The 19,770-nt window shown below is 46.9% G+C and overlaps 1 protein-coding gene across 1 annotated transcript in view; it reads right to left on the reverse strand.

Moving 5' to 3' along the window:
* CEP89 (centrosomal protein 89) overlaps positions 1-19,770 on the reverse strand; it is a 1,352,699-nt gene that overhangs the window by 1,256,633 nt on the left and 76,296 nt on the right. The window lies entirely within an intron of this gene.

Raw genomic sequence — 19,770 nt, forward strand, 5'->3', positions numbered from 1 at the left:
TTGTGTTACTTCCTGTCCTTGGGTATATAAGGGGATGGGATTCTCATTTTTCTTGCTTTGCAACACTCTTCGCTCCTAATGGTGTCCCTTCGCTCCTGTTGGTGTCCCTTTACTACTTTTGATATCTATTTGCTTCGGTTTGTGACACTTTGCTCCAGTTTGGTATTTCATTCCTGTGGGTTCCTTCTTCCGCAATTCTCCTCTTCTTCCTAAGTCTGTCGACGCCTTGCTGACTATCCTCCTTGATGTGTCCTGTCGCCTGAATTCTGGAGTCACTGCTTCCATCAGGGACTTTTCCCTTCGGGGTTTTTTCCTCTCGGAGACTCCTTTGGGAAGGTACCATCTGCCCTGATGTTGAATTGTCAGCAGCACCGTGGCTACCAGAAAGGGTTGCCCTTATCTCGGACAGACCAGAACCCTCAAGACCTGGAACCGGGAAACATCTTCAGACCTAAAGGTTAGAAGAAAGAGTTCAGAAAAGAACAATTTGACTCCATGTGTGTGGGTGCTGACAAGATGGTGGCCGGTTATGTGGAAGACTGCCAAGGCCCATGTTGGACTTGAGAGTCTGCATATACACATTTCTTTGCTTCCATAACCGATACCATTAGTCTCTACAAAATGGGAAGGAGCTACAGTGCATTTTGGCCAGACACACTAAGATCAGGCACAGATTGTGCGCTGCTGGATTGGATGAGTCAATACATATTTTGAAAGCTGTAGCTCACTTGATTGGCCAGGCCTAGCCAACTCAGAAGAATATGTACGGAGTCCAGTACTTTGTTCATGGTTTTCTCAACTACTAAGGAGGATCTGCACGTGTGCAGAAAATATGAACTCAGATGTAGGTATGGAGCTACTACTGGTTGCCATTCCTGCAATATGGAGTGGGACTATTTCTAGGAACACTTGGAAAAGCTTTTTTTGTTGAGCTGCACTGACAGGAAGACCTATCTACCCAGGGAACAGCTAAACTGAATCTGATAGTAAAAGCAACTGACCCATGGTTAAGGACAGAGCCTGGGAGGGACACAAGGTCATTCCCAGCCAGCTACCAAGAAAGCAAGAAGCACAGCAAAATATGCAATAGTCCAGGGAAAGCTCATCACACCTTCAAGACATCACAGAGGGTGAGCAGGGTGGTTTATCCATTGACTCCAGGTGGTGGTAGTATAATGACTTGTAGTTGCCCTGTGAGGTCTTGCAGTTTATGGATTTCACCCCCTGGACTTAGGATCCAGTAGGATGGTGGGAGGAGCACGCCATGATTCAGGAACCACAGGAATTAATGTCTAGCCCAAGCAGTTCAAGAGAAATAGTTATTTGAGCCTCTGGTAAGGACACCACTAACAATTAGTCTCAGGATTTCTCCTGTCACATTGGTAGCAGTCCTGATCTTTTTCCAAGGATCATTATTTCCAACTCTGTTACACCACCCTGTATGGCAGTTGTCCTCATTAATACTTTTCTTTGGAGAACAGTGGCCCGTATTAACTAAACTTACATCTCTTGGTGCCTAGGCGATAAAATAGCACTTGGGGTCCTATAGCAGCTAGGTAGGTGCTGAAGACTTCTGGTTTTAATTACCTTTTTTTTTTTTTTTTTTGTCCTCATCTCTATCATGACTGCAAAGGCCAGACTATACAGACAAGGCCACAAGGGCTTATTGGATATAAGGTGAGCTGACTCAGTTGTAAACTGGTATGGGTTGGCACCTCATCAAGGGGGACCCAACCCTACAGCAATAGCCGATATCATACACAGCCCAGTGCCCAGTTGTTAAGCCGGCAACTGCTAACCATGTGCCAATGACGCCAGTACTGACCATTTAGGCAGATAGGAGCTACATGTAGTAGCTACAAGGTTGTAGCATGGCTAGATAATCATCGGACTGGGGGGGGGGGGGGGGGGACACAACTGGCTAGGCAAACCAATCTAGCAGCAACCAAAAAGCTCTTCTCCTTGGATTTCCAGTCCTAGCCTGGTCTAGCTTCGCAATTTGAGAGATTGATAAACACCAGTCAAGTAGAGTTGGGGGATCAGGCTCTTTCCAGCGTTTGCAGATTTCCCTGCGTGCTGCCAGCATGCAATAAAAGATTAGATTGTTTACTGGACTCCGAACCAAATCAACAATTCCGAAGACTACTAGCCTAAGATCGATGATGACGGGAAAACCCAAGGAAGATGTAAGATTCTTGCCAATGGCGTCCCAATAAGGTGACAGGTAGGGGCATTCAAAGAACATGTGGATGTCAGAAGCTGATATCAAACCACACCGAGGACAAGCCACCTGAGCGACTCTAAAAAACTTGGACAGTCTCTGTGGGGAGTAATATGCCCTATGTATAGTGAATAGATGGTTTCTTCGAAGCCAAGCTGGCTTAACTATGTCCCACAAAACTGTGCAGGATTTTATCCAAAGATCATGCAGATTACAGCTAGATATCATAGGGCTCCAGAGTTGCTCAGGTAGATTAAATTCCCCGTAGATCTCTTCAAGTATTAAGTTATACCACAGGGAGATCCCTTTTGAAACAGGTGGTTTGTCCAATAGAAGAGATACCAGTTGACTACTACCCCCTACTAAAAAGTTCTTACAACGAGGATTTTGACTATGAAGAGCCTGTGCCCAGCTTGACATTTGGAGGAATTTAAATCTAGAAAAATTGGGACCTATTTTGTTGCTTAAGAGTTCCCAAGGAAGCATCACCCCTTCAGAAAATAGGTCCCCCCAAGCTGACATACCCGCCTCTTTCAATGGAGCTGATAATGCATCCCATGACCAGGCCGGGGGTACCGGTGGATCCCAAATGGGTGCTCTGTCCGAATAGTATCCCAGTTTAATCGATGATCTGATGTTAAACCAAGTTTTGGCAAAGCTCTGTAATACCTTGAGTTTAACCTTCTTAAAGTACTTGAGATCACCGAACTTAAATAAAAAACCAGACTGTCCAAATCCTTCATCCTGCAACATAGTCGAAAACATTGTCCCTACCCCCTGATCAACTGGCATTTTTAACAGCATGCGGGCGTGGGATAACTGGAAAGCCCAAGCATAAATCTGAAAATCAGGCCCTGCCAGTCCCCCCTTCTCACGACGCCGCCTGATTTTTTTCCATGCAATCCTAACATTCTTCTTTTTCCAAATAAACGAACTAATGCTGGCTTGTAATTTAGTGCAAAAAAAAGTATCAAAATAAAGGGGAATTGTGTTGAATAAAAACAAGAATTTTGGCAGTATAGACATTTTAACCAGATTTGCACGTCCCAGAACCGACAAGGAGAGGTGTCCCCAAGCATCCATTAATTTCCGACACTCTTTAGCTACTGCAGATAAATTGGTAGAGGTGATTAAATTAATATCCTTAACGATTTTTAACCCCAAATATCTCAGGCTTGTACTAAGTGGTACAGTAAATCCAGTAAGATCCATATTCCAAGCCATGATTTCAGTTTTTGAGGCATTCACCTCATACCCCGACACATTCCCAAATTCAAGGGCAAGCTTGATGGCAGTAGGAAAAGCAGTACTAATCTTTGATGTTAAGATCATAACATCGTCCGCATACAGGGCCACCTTCTTCTCCCATGCTTTAAACTTAAAGGGCTTGATGATATCATTATCCCGTAATATCTGGGCAAAAGGCTCAATATAGGGATCAAAAAGCAATGGAGATAGAGGGCAGCCCTGTCGCGTTCCTCTTGTGATATTAAAAGACTCGGATAGGCCCCCATTAACCAGAACGGATGCTGATGGGCTGTGATATAAAAGTCGTACGGCTCTACAAAAGCCCTCACCCACGTTGAACTTGGCCAAGGCACCCGACAGGTACAACCAGTTGACTCTGTCGAATGCCTTGGTGGCGTCCAACGTAAGGATAGCAAATGGCAGAGAGTTAGTAGTAGCCATATCTATAGCTCCCACCAGATCATAGGTTAATTCAAAGAGCTGGCGACCCCTTACAAAACCCTTCTGGTTAAGATGTAAAATATCTGGAGCGAACTTGCCCAATCTCATAGCTAAAAGCGATGCAAAGATTTTATAGTCGGCATTCAGAATGGAAATTGGACGATATGACCCACACTCTGTGGGGGGCTTGCAAGGCTTGAGTATCAAAGTGATAGAGGCGTTGTTCCAGGAGATAGGAGGAAGTGCCCCTTCCTGCAATATTTGATTAAAAAGCAAAACAAGAAAAGGAGAGATCTCTTCCACCAGCTTCTTATATATTTCAACTGGTAGGCCATCAGGCCCTGCCGCCTTACCACTCTTACTTCCGCAGATTACGGCTACCACTTCTTCCTCCGTAACTGGCATATCTAGAAAAGCTCTTTAATCTGACGAGAGCGAAGGTAGAGAAGGAATATGCTACTCACCAGTATGCATCTGTTCTTGGCATGTAGAGCTGCAGATCTGTACACTTTTGCATAGATCGTCATCTGGTGTTGGGCCCGGATGTTTGCAGTTTGTTTTTCTTCTTGGACAGTCTTTGGAAGTCACGAGTTCGGTGACTCCTCCTTCGGTCCGTATTGCGCATGGGCTTCGGCTCCATCCTCAGATTGTTTTTCGCCAGCAGGGAAATGATGGAGCGTAGTGATAACAGTAAGAAACCCATGTGTGTTGTATCTAAATAAGATAGACTGGAACGGATACAGGTAGCCGGGGAGGCGGGTGGGCGTGTACACATCTGCAGCTCTACATGCCAAGAACAGATGCATACTGGTGAGTAGCATATTCCGTTCGAGGCATATGAGCTGCAGATTGTACACTTTTGCATAGATTATATAGCAGTACCCAGCCCTAGCGGCGACCACCGGTATCCGTTGCAGCGGTTTGAAATAGTGTCTTTAGTACAGCCTGGCCCACACTAGCTTGTTGCTTGGAATGCACGTCTACACAGTAATGTTTTGTGAAGGTGTGCGGAGTTGACCATGTGGCTGCCTTGCAGATGTCATCTAAGGGTATGTTCCCTAGAAAAGCCATAGAAGCCCCTATCTTTCTTGTAGAGTGGGCTTTAGGTGGAACAGATAATGTTCTTTTTGCTTTGTGATAGCAAATTTGTATGCACTTAACAATCCACCTAGCTATCCCTGATTTAGAGATGGGGTTACCTTTATGCGGTGGAGAGAAGGAGACAAATAATTGTTTGGTCTTCCTGAAAGGTTGCATTCTTTGTATATAGTACAACAAAGCCCTTTTAACATCAAGTGTATGTAGAGCCCTTTCTGCAACAGATTGAGGTTGCGAGAAAAAAAACGGTAATTCCACCGATTGATTAAGATGGAAGGGGGAAATGACCTTGGGCAGAAATTTTGGGATTGTACGAAGTATCACCTTGCTGTGATGTATCTGCAAAAAGGGTTCTTGTATAGTGAACGCTTGTATTTCACTAACCCTTCTAAGGAAAGTGATAGCAATGAGGAAAGCTGTTTTCCAGGTGAGGAACTGTAGCTCACATTTATGCATTGGTTCGAAAGGCGGACCCATTAGCCGTGTAAGAACTACGTTCAGATTCCATACAGGGGAAGGTGGTGCCCTGGGTGGAATTACTTGTTTTAGGCCTTCCATAAAGGCTTTGATAGCGGGCACTCTGAACAGTGATAAATGCTGTCTGTTTTGTAGGTAAGCAGCAATTGCTGCGAGGTGTAGACGTATGGATGAATATGCCAGGTTACACCTTTGAAGATGGAGCAGATAGCATATGATGTGCTGTATGGATGCATCTAAAGGGTTGATTGTATTGTTACGGCAGTAAACAACAAATCTCTTCCACTTTGCGGCATAGCATGCTCGAGTGGTAGGACGTCTGGCTTCCTTGATAATGTTCATGCAATCAGGGGGAAGGTTAAGGTATCCAAATTCTAAGATTTCAGGAGCCAGATCGCAAGGTTGAGCTGAGCTGGGTCCGGGTGCCTGATTTCTCCATGGTTCTGTGTTAGGAGGCATGGGGACAGGTGCAGTTTTTGATGTGGTACTACCGATAGTTGTAGCAGTGTGGTGTACCACGGCTGCCTGGCCCATGTTGGAGCTACCAGAATGAGTGTGAGGGAGTGCTGCTGTAGCTTCCTTACCACTAACGGAATTAGCGGGAGAGGTGGAAAGGCGTATGCAAATTTGCCTGACCAGTTCATCCATATCGCATTGCCTTTGGACAATGGGTGTGGGTATCTGGCGGCGAAGCTTGGGCATTTTTTGTTCTCGTGGGTGGCGAAGAGGTCTATCTGAGGATGCCCCCACTTGTGGAAGAATGGGCGAAGAACTTGTGGATGCAGTTTCCATTCGTGCATTTGCTGCGCTTGTCTGCTGAGCAGATCTGCCATGGTGTTTTGTATGCCTGGGACGTGCTGTGCCATATGCTCTGTGCTAAGCGGGAGAGCGTGTCCCCCCCTGTTTTTGAATATAATACATCGCAGTCATATTGTCTGTGCGAATGAGGACTGCTTTGGCTGAAATTTGTTTCTGAAAGGATTTCAGGGCTGGAAAGAAAGATCGCCAATAACTCCAGATGGTTGATGTGGAGTACTTTTTGCTGTGGCGTCCATAGACCTTGCACTGTGAGGTGTAGAAGGTGCGCTCCCCAGCCGGAGAGCGATGCGTCCGTTGTTAGAATCACCTGAGGAACCGGGTCCAGGAACGGCCGCCCTTTGGAAAGGTTTGTGGTGTTCCACCACTGCAGAGAGTGATGGGTGCGGCCGTCCACCAACACCAGATCCGTCAGCTGTCCCTGGGCCTGGTTCCACTGCCGTGCTAGGCACTCTTGGAGTGGACGCATGTGGAGTCTTGCATGGGGCACTATGAAGATGCAAGATGCCATCATCCCTATTAGCTTCATAAACACTCGTGCTGGGAGAGAGTGTTGAAGAGTGAATGTTTGGCGCAAGGCTTGTATGCTTGCGATTCTGGCTGAATTGGGATAGGCTATAGCCTTGGAGGTGTCTATAGTGGCCCCGAGATATTGCTTTGTGTGAGATGGTATGAGGTGGGACTTTTGATGGTTCACCGTGAAGCCTAGGCGGTGGAGCAGTTGGATGGTGCGGTTTGTATGTTGCACACATTGGCCGTAGGATGCAGCTTTAATGAGCCAGTCGTCCAAGTAAGGGAAGACGTGAATGTGTTGCCTTCTGAGGTGAGCTGCTACTACTGCTAGGCATTTGGTAAACACCCGTGGTGCGGTTGTGACCCCGAAGGGGAGAACCTTGAATTGGTAATGCTGACCGTCCACCACAAACCTGAGGTACTTCCTGTGAGAAGGGTGTATTGGAATATGAAAGTATGTGTCTTTCAAGTCCAGTGTAGTGAGAAAGTCTCCCTGGCACAGGAGAGGGAGAACTTGTTGGAGGGTGACCATATGGAAATGGTCCGAATGTATGTATGCATTTAGAGGCCGGAGGTCTAGAATGGGCCGTAGGGTCTTGTCTCTCTTTGGGATTAGAGAATACAGAGAGTAGACCCCTAGATTTTGCTGATTGACGGGGACCTGCTCTATAGCTTGTTTTTGGAGGAGGGAGATCACCTCCTGTTTGAGCAGTATGGTGTGTTCTTGTGACATTGTACGGTGCCTGGGTGGAATATTGGGTGGGGTAGATGTTAGTTCGAGACAGTAGCCTGACTGAACAATTTGTGTCACCCATTTGTCTGATGTTATGGTCTCCCAGGTCTGAAGAAAATGTTGTAGCCTGCCCCCGACTGGAGTGGAATGGTCTGGGGGAAGCGGGGGAAAGTCATTGGGCGGGTGGTGTGGCAGAACGGGTGTTGTTGGTTTTGCCCCTGCCTTTATTATTGTTTCCCCTATAACCACCTCTCTGATAGCCCTTTGAGAAGGTATTCTGAGGAGAGGACTTGTAGGAAGTAGAGGCGTTATCGGCAGAGTAACCTCTGCCTGTGCCCCGAAAGGAGGAACGACGAAATGAACATCTAGGGGTATGGGATTGTAATGCCCCCATAGACTTTGCCGTATCCGTGTCCTTTTTCATTTTCTCCAATGCTTCATCCACCTTTGGACCAAATAGGTGTTGTTGGTTTTAAGGGTGATTTAATATAGATGCCTGGACTTCTGGCTTAAACCCTGAGATTCTGAGCCAGGCATGACGACGAAGCAAAACACTGGTGTTTATCGCTCTCGAAGCTGTGTCTGCTGCGTCGAGGGCACATTTAATTGAGGTATTGGTGATGAGCTTTCCCTCCTGTATTAGCTCCTGAGCCCTGTGTTTATGTTTGTCTGGGAGGTGTTGCATGATAGCCTCCAGTTCATCGTAATGTGCTCTATCATAACGTGCAAGCAGAGCTTGTGTGTTGGCAATGCGCCACATATTTGCGGCCTGCGAGGCAGTGCGTTTACCAGACGCATCTAAGAGCTTTGACTCCTTATCTGGTGGGGGAACCTCCCCTGAGGATTGAGAGTTAGACCGCTTCCTAGCTGTGGATACCACCAAAGAGTCTTAGGGAGCAGGTCCTTTAATATATGCAGGATCTGTGGGGGCTGCTTTATATTTTTTCTCTATCCTGGGGTTTAGTACTCTAGCTCTGACTGGGTCCTTGAACACCTCTGCAGCATGTTTGGTTACTCCTTTTAGCATGGGCAATATTGCTGAGGCCTTATCTTGTATATCAAAAGTGTCCAGCAGGAAATCGTCCTCAACTGGCTCGCTATGTAATTCTACCCCATGGTAGTGTGCCGCCCGCTGTATTAAGTGGTGGAACCCCAGGGAGTCCTCTGGAGGAGACGGCCTGGATGGATAAATGTCATCCTGAGGCACATCTGGTACATCGGGGTTGTGGTAATCCTCCCATGGGTCTGGTGTCCCTGGAGGTGTGGGGTCTATTGGGGCGTCTGCCGGGTCATAATCTGGATCTCCATAATCAGGTTCTGGAGATGGGGTCGGAGAGCGGTGAGGCAAAGGCGGTGGAGATATGGGAGGTGGAGGAGGTGGAGAAAGTGGAGGAGGTGGTGGAGAGGGTACTCCGAAGGGGAATGTGGCAGAGTCCTTCCGTTTTGGCGGTGGAGGAGGATCTGGCTTGTGTAAATGTCTTTTTTTGGAAGACAAAGTTAAATGACCAGTCTTTGGATCCTTTGTTAAAGTTTTTTGATAAGGATGAGGCGTAAATAGTTCTTGGGGCACCGAATCATCTGTCGGTGCCGATGTTTTCGGAGCCGAGGGCTTCGATGGTTTCTCCATGCCATGCTTTTTCGGGGTCTCCGATTTCTTCGGTGCCGAGGCGGTCTTCGGCGCCGGAGCGTCGGTGCCGAGGGACTTATGCTTATGCTTTAATCGGCACCGAGAGTGCAGGTTTCGAGCCCGATGACTTCGGAGCCGAACTGGGCGTGGTTTTCTTCGGTGCCAAACGGTGTTTTTCGGCACCAGGAGTAGGCTGGCTCGAGCCCGAGCTGCCGGGAGACTTATGATGCTTCGACACCGGGCCCGAAGGTGGGGTGATAGAAGCTGTATGTTTGGTTTTCCCTAGGCCCGGAGGTGAAGGTGTAACCGGAGTCTCTTTCGGTGTGGGTAGGGGAGTTGGAGGGGGTAAAGTACGCACGACCCTCTGCGCCGGTGTTATCTCCTCCAGGTCAGAGTCGTCGGCCTCGGAAGCGTTGAAGAGTTCTTCCTCCTGCTCTGTGTGCTGCTGCCCCGAAGCTCCGGTGTCGTCTCCGAAGATGTCGGGTGGAGCCGAAGTCGATGAGTGCGCCATGGTGCGTCGAGCTCTTCGATCCCGGATGGTCTTTTTCGATCGAAAAGACTTGCAGGCGGGGCAGTCTCGAGCCTCGTGTTCTGGAGAGAGGCAGAGGTTACACACCTGATGGAGGTCGGTGTGGGGAAATTTAGACCCACATTTTGGGCACTTTTTGAAGGGAGTCCTTTCCATCGGCCGAGACCGGAGTCGAGGGAGGCCCGTAGGCTGGTGCCGATGTCTGGAATCGAAAAGTGCCGCCGAGAGAGATGAAGAAGATGATTTCTCTTAAGAATCTCGATGGACGAGGATTTTCTGTCGAAGGTCGAACTGGAAAGGTTCTAAGCCGGAGCACGAAGTATCACATCCGAGCCCGATGGCGGAAAAAAACCATCTGAGGATGGAGCCGAAGCCCATGCGCAATACGTACCGAAGGAGGAGTCACCGAACTCGTGACTTACAAAAGACTGTCCAAGAAGAAAAACAAACTGCAAACATCCGGGCCCAACACCAGTTGGCGATCTATGCAAAAGTGTACAATCTGCAGCTCATATGCCTCGAACATATTGTTTAGCCACTCTCTAATGCACTCTGGAGAGATGTCTTTATCCTCTTGATAGATCTCCTGAAAGAAATCTTTAAATGCCGTTCTAATTTCTGCATCAGACCTTAGAGACCCAGAGCTGGAAGTGATAGAATTAATAGTATTACGGACCAAGTCAGTTCTGGATTTCCAAGCAGGCAATTTGCCAGCCCCTTCGCCAAATTCAAATTGGGCCAGTTTACTGACTTCCCATCTACGAAGCAGACGTTGCTTTAAAACCAACGCCAATTGCACTTTAAGCTCAAGCAGTTTCTCTTGTTTAGCTAAAATAAGACTAGAATTATTACTACTACTACTGAGGTCAAATTCCGCCTGCGCTAATAGGAGATTGGCTTCGATAGACGCTACTTCCTGGGTATACTGCCTTCTACGAAATATGATCTTGCTTTTAATAGCTCCACGCAGGAAGCGTTTGAACGCATCCCATACAGTGTTTGTAGATGCTGTAGTAATATTAAGTTGCATAAATTGACGTGCCTCCAATTTGAGATAAGCAACATCATCCAATGATGAAAGAAAAATACGATCAAAAGACCATGATCTGTTAGGGAAATGCACAATGCCTACAAGATCTAACTTTACTGCAGAATGGTCCGACAGATGAGAAGGCAAGTAGCTGACATTCTTTATGAAGCCTTGCAAATTGCGACTAGTCAAAAAGAAATCAATCCTAGACTGGTGGTGATATTTAAAATTTCGAAAGGAAAAACCAGATTGCTGACCTGCCCTTACCCGCCAGATGTCAATATAACCATATTGCTGCATACAATTAAGTAGAAACGCTCTGGACTTAGAAAAAAATTGTTGTCGACTCAATGGCGTTTTGTCCAGAGCGTAGTCAAGCACGATGTTAAAATCCCCTGCGATAATAATGGGTTCAGGGAAGTGCAAAAGCTGTGAAAATAAAGATTCCAATGCTGAAAGGTCATCTCTATTGGGCCCATAATACCCTACTAATGTTATTCGAATACCTCCTATCTCTACCATGGCAATTGCCCATCTCCCTGCCGGGTCTACCACCTGACTAACTAATCTAGTGGTAATAGTTTTCTTAAAAAAAATAGATACACCTCTCACATTGAACGACTGGGAGGTAGAAACTGATATGTCTATCCACCTATTATTTTTAACCAGTGCCGATATCTCGCTCTCCACCAAGTGGGTCTCCTGGAGTATAATGACCTGCACATCAGAATCACGCAGATATTGTAGGATTCTATTTGCCCTAGGCTTGGTGCGGAGGCCATTAACATTCCAGGAGAGGATCTTAAGGTCACTCATGGCAATAGAGTCTATAGGAAAAAAACTTACAATTCTTAACTAATTTGTCCAACACAAAAAAAAAAAAGAACATGCCTGCAGCCAAAACAAAGATGAGGAACTATTTCGCTTATATTCCCTCCCCCCCCCCCAACTCACACCCTCACCCATGCACCCCCCCCCCCCCCCCCCACCCATGAGGAACTCTGGTTCTACCTAACCGGATCAAGCCCGGTTTATGGTACTCCCTACCCTAACCGAGCCCACACAGGGCGTCACAAACTAAATGCAATAGGATAGTTATAGAACAGCAATCTTCTCAGATTCCCTTGTGAGAAAAACCCCTTTATTATTTTTTTTTGTTTTCTTGCACTTGGTGTGAATTATTTTTTCCCTTCTAATCTATCTAAATTAGACTAAATTTACCCATAAACACATAAAAACCTACTAACAAGACACAGAAGGAATAAATAAAATCTATTTGAGGACAAAAAAAAGGATAAAAGGAAAAGGTAGAGGAAATTACAATAGAACTTCCAAAAGAGATCAGAATCAAAAACAGTAAGACAGAGTCTCGACCCAGGGCAAAACCACCCTTAAACCTTAACCCCCCCTAAGGACATTAGAAGATCATCCGCCGCCTGTACTGAACGAATATTATGCATTTTGTTATTAATCATAATTTTAAGAACAGCAGGAAACCCCATCTGAACTGATGCGCCAAGCTTCCTAAAAGCCTCCATTCTACTTCCTAGCTTCCACTGTTTCTCAAGGGTAACCCTCGACAGGTCGGATCGAATTTGGAACGTGAAACCCACCCCTGCCAGGGATTTTTGCTTGAGTGCAAGGTTAAGGATATGTTCTTTCAGCGAGTAGGTATGGAAGTTCAATAAAATCTTCCTTGGTTTTGTCCGTTGTGGGTTCCGCCTAAATGGCTCTCTATGTACTCGCTGTACCTCAGATGATAATTCCTCCTCAGATTGATCCAGTTTAAGAGAATGTCTCAAGAGGGTGATAAAATAGAGCTTAATGTCAGATCCTTCACTGCCCTCGGGCACATTCAAAATTCGGATGTTGCTCCGTCTGGCATTATTCTCAAGGGTTTCCATTCTATCTGCCATAGCGGTATCGGCTCTCTTAAGGCTCTCAATTTCTTCCTTAGCTTTGTCAAGTTGAATCGACATGCTAGCCACTGACTCTTCTAGAACTCCTGTTCTCGTGCAGAGACCGTCAATCTTGGTGTCTAAAGACTCACAATAGTTTCTTATCTCCCGCTGATTTAAAGCAGACTCTTCAAAACCCCTTTTAATATCCGCTGACAGAGTAGCAAACATACGCGGAAGGGCGGAAATTGGGAGATCTAAAGGAGGAGAGTCTGTAATAGAACCACTGTTAGAATCAATAGTACTAGCTGAATTAAGATTCAAGTGTACCACATCAATGGGAGGTGGGAGCTCCTGTTGAACAACATTCCTCAAACTTGCAGGATCAAAAACCTGACCAGGGTCCTTTCCAGTAGGTATACCCACAGCCCCAAGACTATCCAAATCAAGACCGCCTGGGACCTTATTGCTAGAGACTAGGGGGTCATGGTATACTGTCCCGCTAATTTCACCACCAGAAGATGCCTGTATCTGAATCACTTTAAGTTTAAGACCAGAGACATCAGATTGAGACGATGAAAGCTCTAGCGGGAGTAAAGTGGCTGGAGGGGTTAAGCCTAGATTGGTTTGCTTAAGGAGTTCCCCAGAATCCTTAGGTACCTTAGGTGCCTTAGATGGAACATTCTCAACCACCAGGGCTGGAGCTAGAGCCGACAGTGAATCACCAGCAGGAGAACAAACCTTCACAGGTGAAACAGGTGGTACAACAGGCCCCAAAGCTACCGATTGAGGTGACAATTCAGAAGGACCCCCTGTGACTCAAGTAACCAACATGTCAGAAATTGTTAACGAGGAGACATGGGCAGAAGGAGTCTGAGGCTGTGATTGAGCCAGATCAAGTAATTGAGGAACAACCTTAAAGTATGATCGTAGTGAGGGTGTAATTCTTGAGGTAGAATCTAAAAGCGGTTTGGTAGGTTTGTTCAACTTAGCTAATTTAGCAGACCTCTTCGAATGCTTGGCCTTAACTTCAATATGCAAATATGAAGAAGTTTTGGAGGAGATCTGGGGTTCAGGAGGTTTTATTTTATAGGGGGGCCCAACCGACTCCCCGCCCCATTCTATACCACCCTGGGGAGCACTAGCGCAATCCAGCTCTGTAACTGGCTTATTGCCAACTCCAGCCACCAGCTCAGCTGAAAGCTTCCTGCTCACTCTATCTTGGCAAGCGCGTCTTCTTTCTACATTATATTTAACTTTTTCTGCCAAAGGTTAATTTATAAAAGACCCCCTACCAGTAGGAGACAAGGGTATTCCTAACTTCTGGGAGTAAACTGGGCGCGTATTAGCTCTAGACGTGGCTCTTGTTGTAACCCTCGTAGAGCTGCTGAGCCCCGCCACCCCGGCTCTAGAAAAGATATCACTTGGCACTAGTAGAGGGGGATTCTCTAGCCTGCCCACCAAACGAAGAACCTCCTCGCGATCAAAAAAACCCTTGTCAGAGATCTTGCCCGTCACCTGATCCGCTGGTTTAAATCTACCAGCTGTATACTCCGTAATGCTTTGTTCTCGGTGCTTAAGAGTATCGCCGCTCTGACAGACGCTGATTCCAAGCTGAAGATCGCGCCGAGAACTCCACTGTCTCCTCCCCCGAAGAAGCTCCAGAGCGGCCCGGAACCAAGGCCACAAGCCACGCTGAACTCCAGCTAACGGCGATGCGACCAGGGCCGAGCCCCCAGGGAACGGCTGTACCACGTCCAACCTCGGACTCATGGAGCTAGAAAGAGGCCCTCACCAGCACGGCAGTCCTTGGCCCTGCAGAAGAAAACAGCGAGGCAAAAACATCCATCCAAAAAAAAAAAAAAAAAAAAGCTGGCTAAACGATTCCGAACAAGAGGTCACCAATTACAGGGGGCGCTGAAAACAGTTAACATGTCCGAAAAATAGGGGAAAAAAGCTGCATTAGGCCGACGCCCTGCACGGAACTCGGAGCAGAGTACCACGGCAGCTAGTCGGCTGCCGCCATGTTCCTCCCCTCCAAATACCTGGTTTTAATTACTGTTTATCATTTCATGTGTAGAGTTTTTATCTGATGTGTATTGAAGACTGGACTTTGGCCTACTTCCTCCTATGATTGCGCAAACTGCATTCAACGTGTGTATGCTCACACACCTCCTTAAGTAAGCCTTGGACTACTAAATTTTGCATTTGAGAGACAAGTGATGAAGGGTAGTACTTGGTCATCCAGTTGAAGTACATTAGTATTGTGACCCCAAGACAACAGTGGTTAAGACACCTGAACTGCCACAGCTGGAGCCCAGTAACCCTGACTGCCATGGAACCTCAAAAAAGATCTCACCTGCTGCATTCCAGATAGAGTCTGTTTCAAAAGAAAGAAGGTCTGCTTTAGTCAGCAATAACTTAATGGCATGAACCCCTGGAAAGGCTTTGAGAACAGCATACCTTTATAACCTGGACTAATTTGCAGTCATCAGTTTAAATCAAATGTCTTTTTTTCTGAGGCTGCACAACATCAGCAAAAAAAGAAAAATGCACAATACCCGTGTGCTGCTGCCAGACATGTCACTCTAAGGATGCATCTGTGTTATGAGGTGTGTTTCCACGCATACATGCCTATGCAACAATCATAACTGATCTAACATGGTGGATTAACTTTTCTTGTAGTGGAGCGTCTGGCAGCAAATGGAAGCTGCTGGGTCCTTCAAAAATTGAAACTTTAAAAATAAATATGCAAAAGCCTTCGATGAGTGGGTAAGCGATGGATGAGCAAGTGGTTGGAAGCAACAGGGAGCTCGAGGGGGATAAAATAGAAATAAAGGAGGTTGGGAGAGGCATCATATGAGGGAGAGAACAGCTGAGTGCCGTGGGAAGGGTGTCTGGGTAAAAGCACACAAGAGACAGCAGTACCCAAAAGATAGCACAACAGGGAGTACAGATGCTTTCTGGTAAGCAAGACCCAAAAAACGATTTCAAAAGTGAATGAGCACTGGCAGTTTGAGCAGTCAGGGACTAATGTCCAAGATTTGGGTAGTACATTTGTGAAACAAGAAACTGCATGTAAATGTAGATCTATTAATAATTCTTCCCAAATTCCAAATTCCTTTAACACTGACCACAAACAATATTACGTAGTAGTGCAAAATACAGCATTTGTGTACATGATTGAGAACTTCTAGTGAGAGGTAGAGAAACCTCAGATATCAATGGGTAGAAGTGGAAGATTATTTTGCAGGGGGAATGAGGGATAGACGCTAACCTCAAGGCATAATGGCATTTACTTGCCAGGGTGAACCCCAAGGTGACTAAATTAACCCGAGCTCAACCTAATGGTAGCTATGGCTCAGAGCAGACAGACTTAACTTAGGGCAATGTGTGAAATATTTATTAAGTACCAAAACATTAATAAAGTGCAAACTATAAAAGCCCCCAGCCAATTTATAATAATAGGATAAATGGTAATTAACAACATTACACCAAAACAAAAATCCAAAGTGGGGAACCGGAGAGGTGAATTTTTAAAGTTTTAAGTAAAAATAGTGCCAAAAAGCACCAAGCCATAATGATAGTCTATGGAAGCGGTAGACCATGACCTAAGCTTAATTTTTGGCCAACCACAATGGAGCATGTGTCGGAAAAACGAAGTAGGTTTGTCACAGACAAAGATTTTACCTTCTGACTGAGACTTTTTTTTTAATGGAGCTCAAAATCCTCCAGTGCGGCAAGCCTGAAGCGGTTTTCGAGGAAGGAGTATTGAAATCTGACACCTTTACCATGATGCCCCTCTGACAGATCCAGAAGTCTTGGATTTCGAAATATCCCAGCTTTGAGGGATTTCAGGAGCAGCTCCTCTGGGTCACTTCTAATGCTCCCAGGACCCCATAGATAGCACTTGGGGGCCAGGACAGAGTCAGTTGATACTGGTCACTTAAAAAAAAAAACTCTTGCAGCTTAATGCGTCAACTGACCCTTCAAGTGTACTTTTTTGGCTTGGGTACATAAAGAGGTTCCAAACAGCAGATGCAGTCCTTTATCTGATCTTCTACAGGTCAAAGTTCTCTGAGGAGGGGTCCTTGGGGTATCACATTTATGGTTGACATTAGCAAGTGGGTGTGAGTGACTCCTACCCCTAACCAATGGATTAAAAGTTCCCAGAGGCAACCCTACCCACTTTACAGCTGTTCCTGTGTGCCCTATTGCAAACAATCTCACAGTGCCCCTCACTCCTAAAATCCAAAATGGGGAAAATATTTCTCCATTGCGCAGAGCTCGTCTCTACCCAGAGGTATGGCCAGGGAAATGAGCAGTCCCCCTCTCCTGTGTCCACTCCAATCCAGATCTTGTGGTAGCTTATCTCCCACTGAGGTTGGAGCCAGCCTGGCTAGTATTGGCCATGGGAATAATGGCTTTCTATTCTTCAGGTATCTTCTCAAATTAAACTATGAATAGGTAGCCCTCGCCTTTGTTCCTTTTAAGTTCTTAGATCTACCCCAACTGTCCTTCCTGGGCTGGTAGGGGTAAAATGCTCAACACCCAGCCTATTCTATCACCAGACAAAACGTATGCTCTGGGAGCAGTTTTCACACCTCATTTAGGTCAGGCACTTGTTGGGCAGCTGCTAGCAGGCTAATGCAAATTAGCCTCTGAGAGCTTCAAGCAGGGAAAGGGTAATGTTCTAAAGAATAAGTTACTTACTTTCGGTAATGATATATCTGTGAGAAACATAGGTTAGTTATAGGTTCCTTACCTTAGAATTACCCCCAGGCGTCAAGACTGGATCCGGAAAGCTTTTTCGTCAGCACTACCTCTACGCGTCGGAAGGTGGCGTCGGTCCGCTTCGCATTTGTCGTTGGCATCGTGGTCGCCGGGATGATGTCGCAGCAGCTACTTAGACGCCACCCTCGCGCGCTGATGTCAGTTCTGTACATGACTTTCAGCACCAGAAACGCAGAGCCATGCAAGACACTGACCACTGGTGCACAAACCTAGGGCCCTGAAAGGATGTCCTTAACCCTAGAAATCAGTTCGCAGAACAGGGAGGATGGGTGGGGCGGTAAGGAATCTATAACTAACCTATGTTTCTTACAGATATATCGTTACCGAAGGGAAGTAACTTGTTCATGTGAAAGAAACATGTTAGTTATAGATTCCTTACCTTAGAATAGATACCCTAGCAATACCAACCCCGGAGTTGGATCTGTGAACCAAGATCACACCAGAAAGTCCTGGAGAACAGAAGGGCCAAAGAAGCCGTCTCTCCGGACTTGGCTGTCGAGGCAGTAGTGTTTCGTAAATGTGTGCAACGAAGCCCACGTAGCTGCCTGACAGATGTCATTTAGAGGAACTCCTCATCCCAAAGCAGTAGTTGCTGCCGTCGCCCTGGTAGAATGGGCGCACAGCCCCACTGGAGGCTACTTCTTTGCCAGAGAATAGCAGGCTTTGATACACAAAACGGTCCATCTGGAGATAGAACGCTTGTGTACAGCCCGACCTTTCTTGGCGCCCACGTAGCCATGAAAGAGCTGGTCATTCACCCGGAACGGTTTGGTGTGATCCAGATAAAGGGAAAGCACACGTTTTGGGTCTAGACGGAGGAGCTTCTCTTCCTCTTTCAAAGGATGCGGAAAGAAGGTGGGCAAAGTGATGGTCTGCCCAATGTGAAAGGCAGTGACAACCTTGGGAAAGAAGGATGAACGGGTCCTGAGAACCACCTTGTCGGGATTTACTGACAGAAAAGGAGGCTTTGATGAAAGAGCCTGGAGCTCACTCACTCTTCTGGCAGATGTGATGGCCACCAGAAATGCAGTCTTAAGAGTCAAAAGCCTCAAAAGACAGTAGTGAAGCGGGTCATAGGGAGCGCACATTAAATAGGTTAAGGCTAGATTCGAGTCCCACTGAGGCATAACGAAGGGAATAGGAGGAAAGAGATGAGGTATGCCTTTTAAGAAACTATTTTTGACCGGGGACTTGAAAAGAGAGGGCTGATCTGGAAGCTGAAGGAAGGCAGAGATGGCCGAGAGATAGCCCTTGATAGGGCCCAGAGCAGAGCCCTGCTGGGCAAAAGACAGGAGAAACAAGAGAACCTCAGAAAGAGGGGCTGAAAGGGGATCCACAGCATTTGTTGTGCACCATGCCACAAATTTGTTCCACCGGCAGGCATATGCCGTCTTAGTGGAGGGACGCCTGGCTGCCAAGATTACATCACAAAATTCGGGAGGCAAGTCAAAAGACGCCAACTGCCACCACTCAATCTCCACGCAAGGAGGTGGAGGCTGGACAGATACGGGTGGAGGACCGTCCCCTGCTGCTGCGGCAGAAGATCCTCCCGAAGAGGCAGTCGAATCGGAGGATCGATGGCCATGTTGAGCAGCTCGGGATACCAGACTCTTCGTGCCCAAACCGGAGCCACCAGAATGACTTGGGCCCGGTTGCTCCTGATCTTCAGCACTCTGGGCTGAAGTGGTATAGGCGGAAAGGTGTACAACAGACCGCAACTCCACTTGTGACGAAACGCATCTCCTAGCGAGTGCTGCTTTGGAAATTCCAATGCGCAGAATTGCTGACATTGCGCATTCTCTTCGGTGGCGAATAGATCTAACCAAGGCTCTCCCCATTGTCGAAAGAGACCTTGCACCACCTCCGACTGAAGACGCCATTCGTGATCCATCATGTACCGGCAGCTGCTCTTCCGCCCTGGCTTTCAGTGAACCTTCCAGCTGTTAAACCACCAGAGATATGCCCTGAAGTCCAGAGGCGGAGGGCCTCTTGACATAGGGTCCAGGACCACACCCCTCCCTGTTTGTTGCAGTACTACATGGCGGTGGTGTTGTCCGTGAACACCTGCACTACTCTTCCCCGGACAGAGGGAAGTAATGCCTTGAGTGCAACACGGATCGCCCGGAGCTCCAGAAGGTTGATGTGGAGCCCGGACTCTGCCGGAGACCAGAGGCCTCTAATCTCTGCCTCTCCCATTTGGCCGCCCCTTCCCAGAAGGGAAGCATCCGTCACCACTGTGTGCTCTGGTTGGGGAAGATAGAGGGATCTGCCGTTGACCCAATCCTGGTTCATGATCCACCACTGCAGTTGACGTACAGTGCATTCCGAGATCTGGACGCAATCGG

The sequence above is a fragment of the Triturus cristatus genome, chromosome 12 (genome assembly GCF_964204655.1).
Source record: "Triturus cristatus chromosome 12, aTriCri1.1, whole genome shotgun sequence".
NCBI classification, from domain to species: Eukaryota; Metazoa; Chordata; class Amphibia; order Caudata; family Salamandridae; genus Triturus; species Triturus cristatus.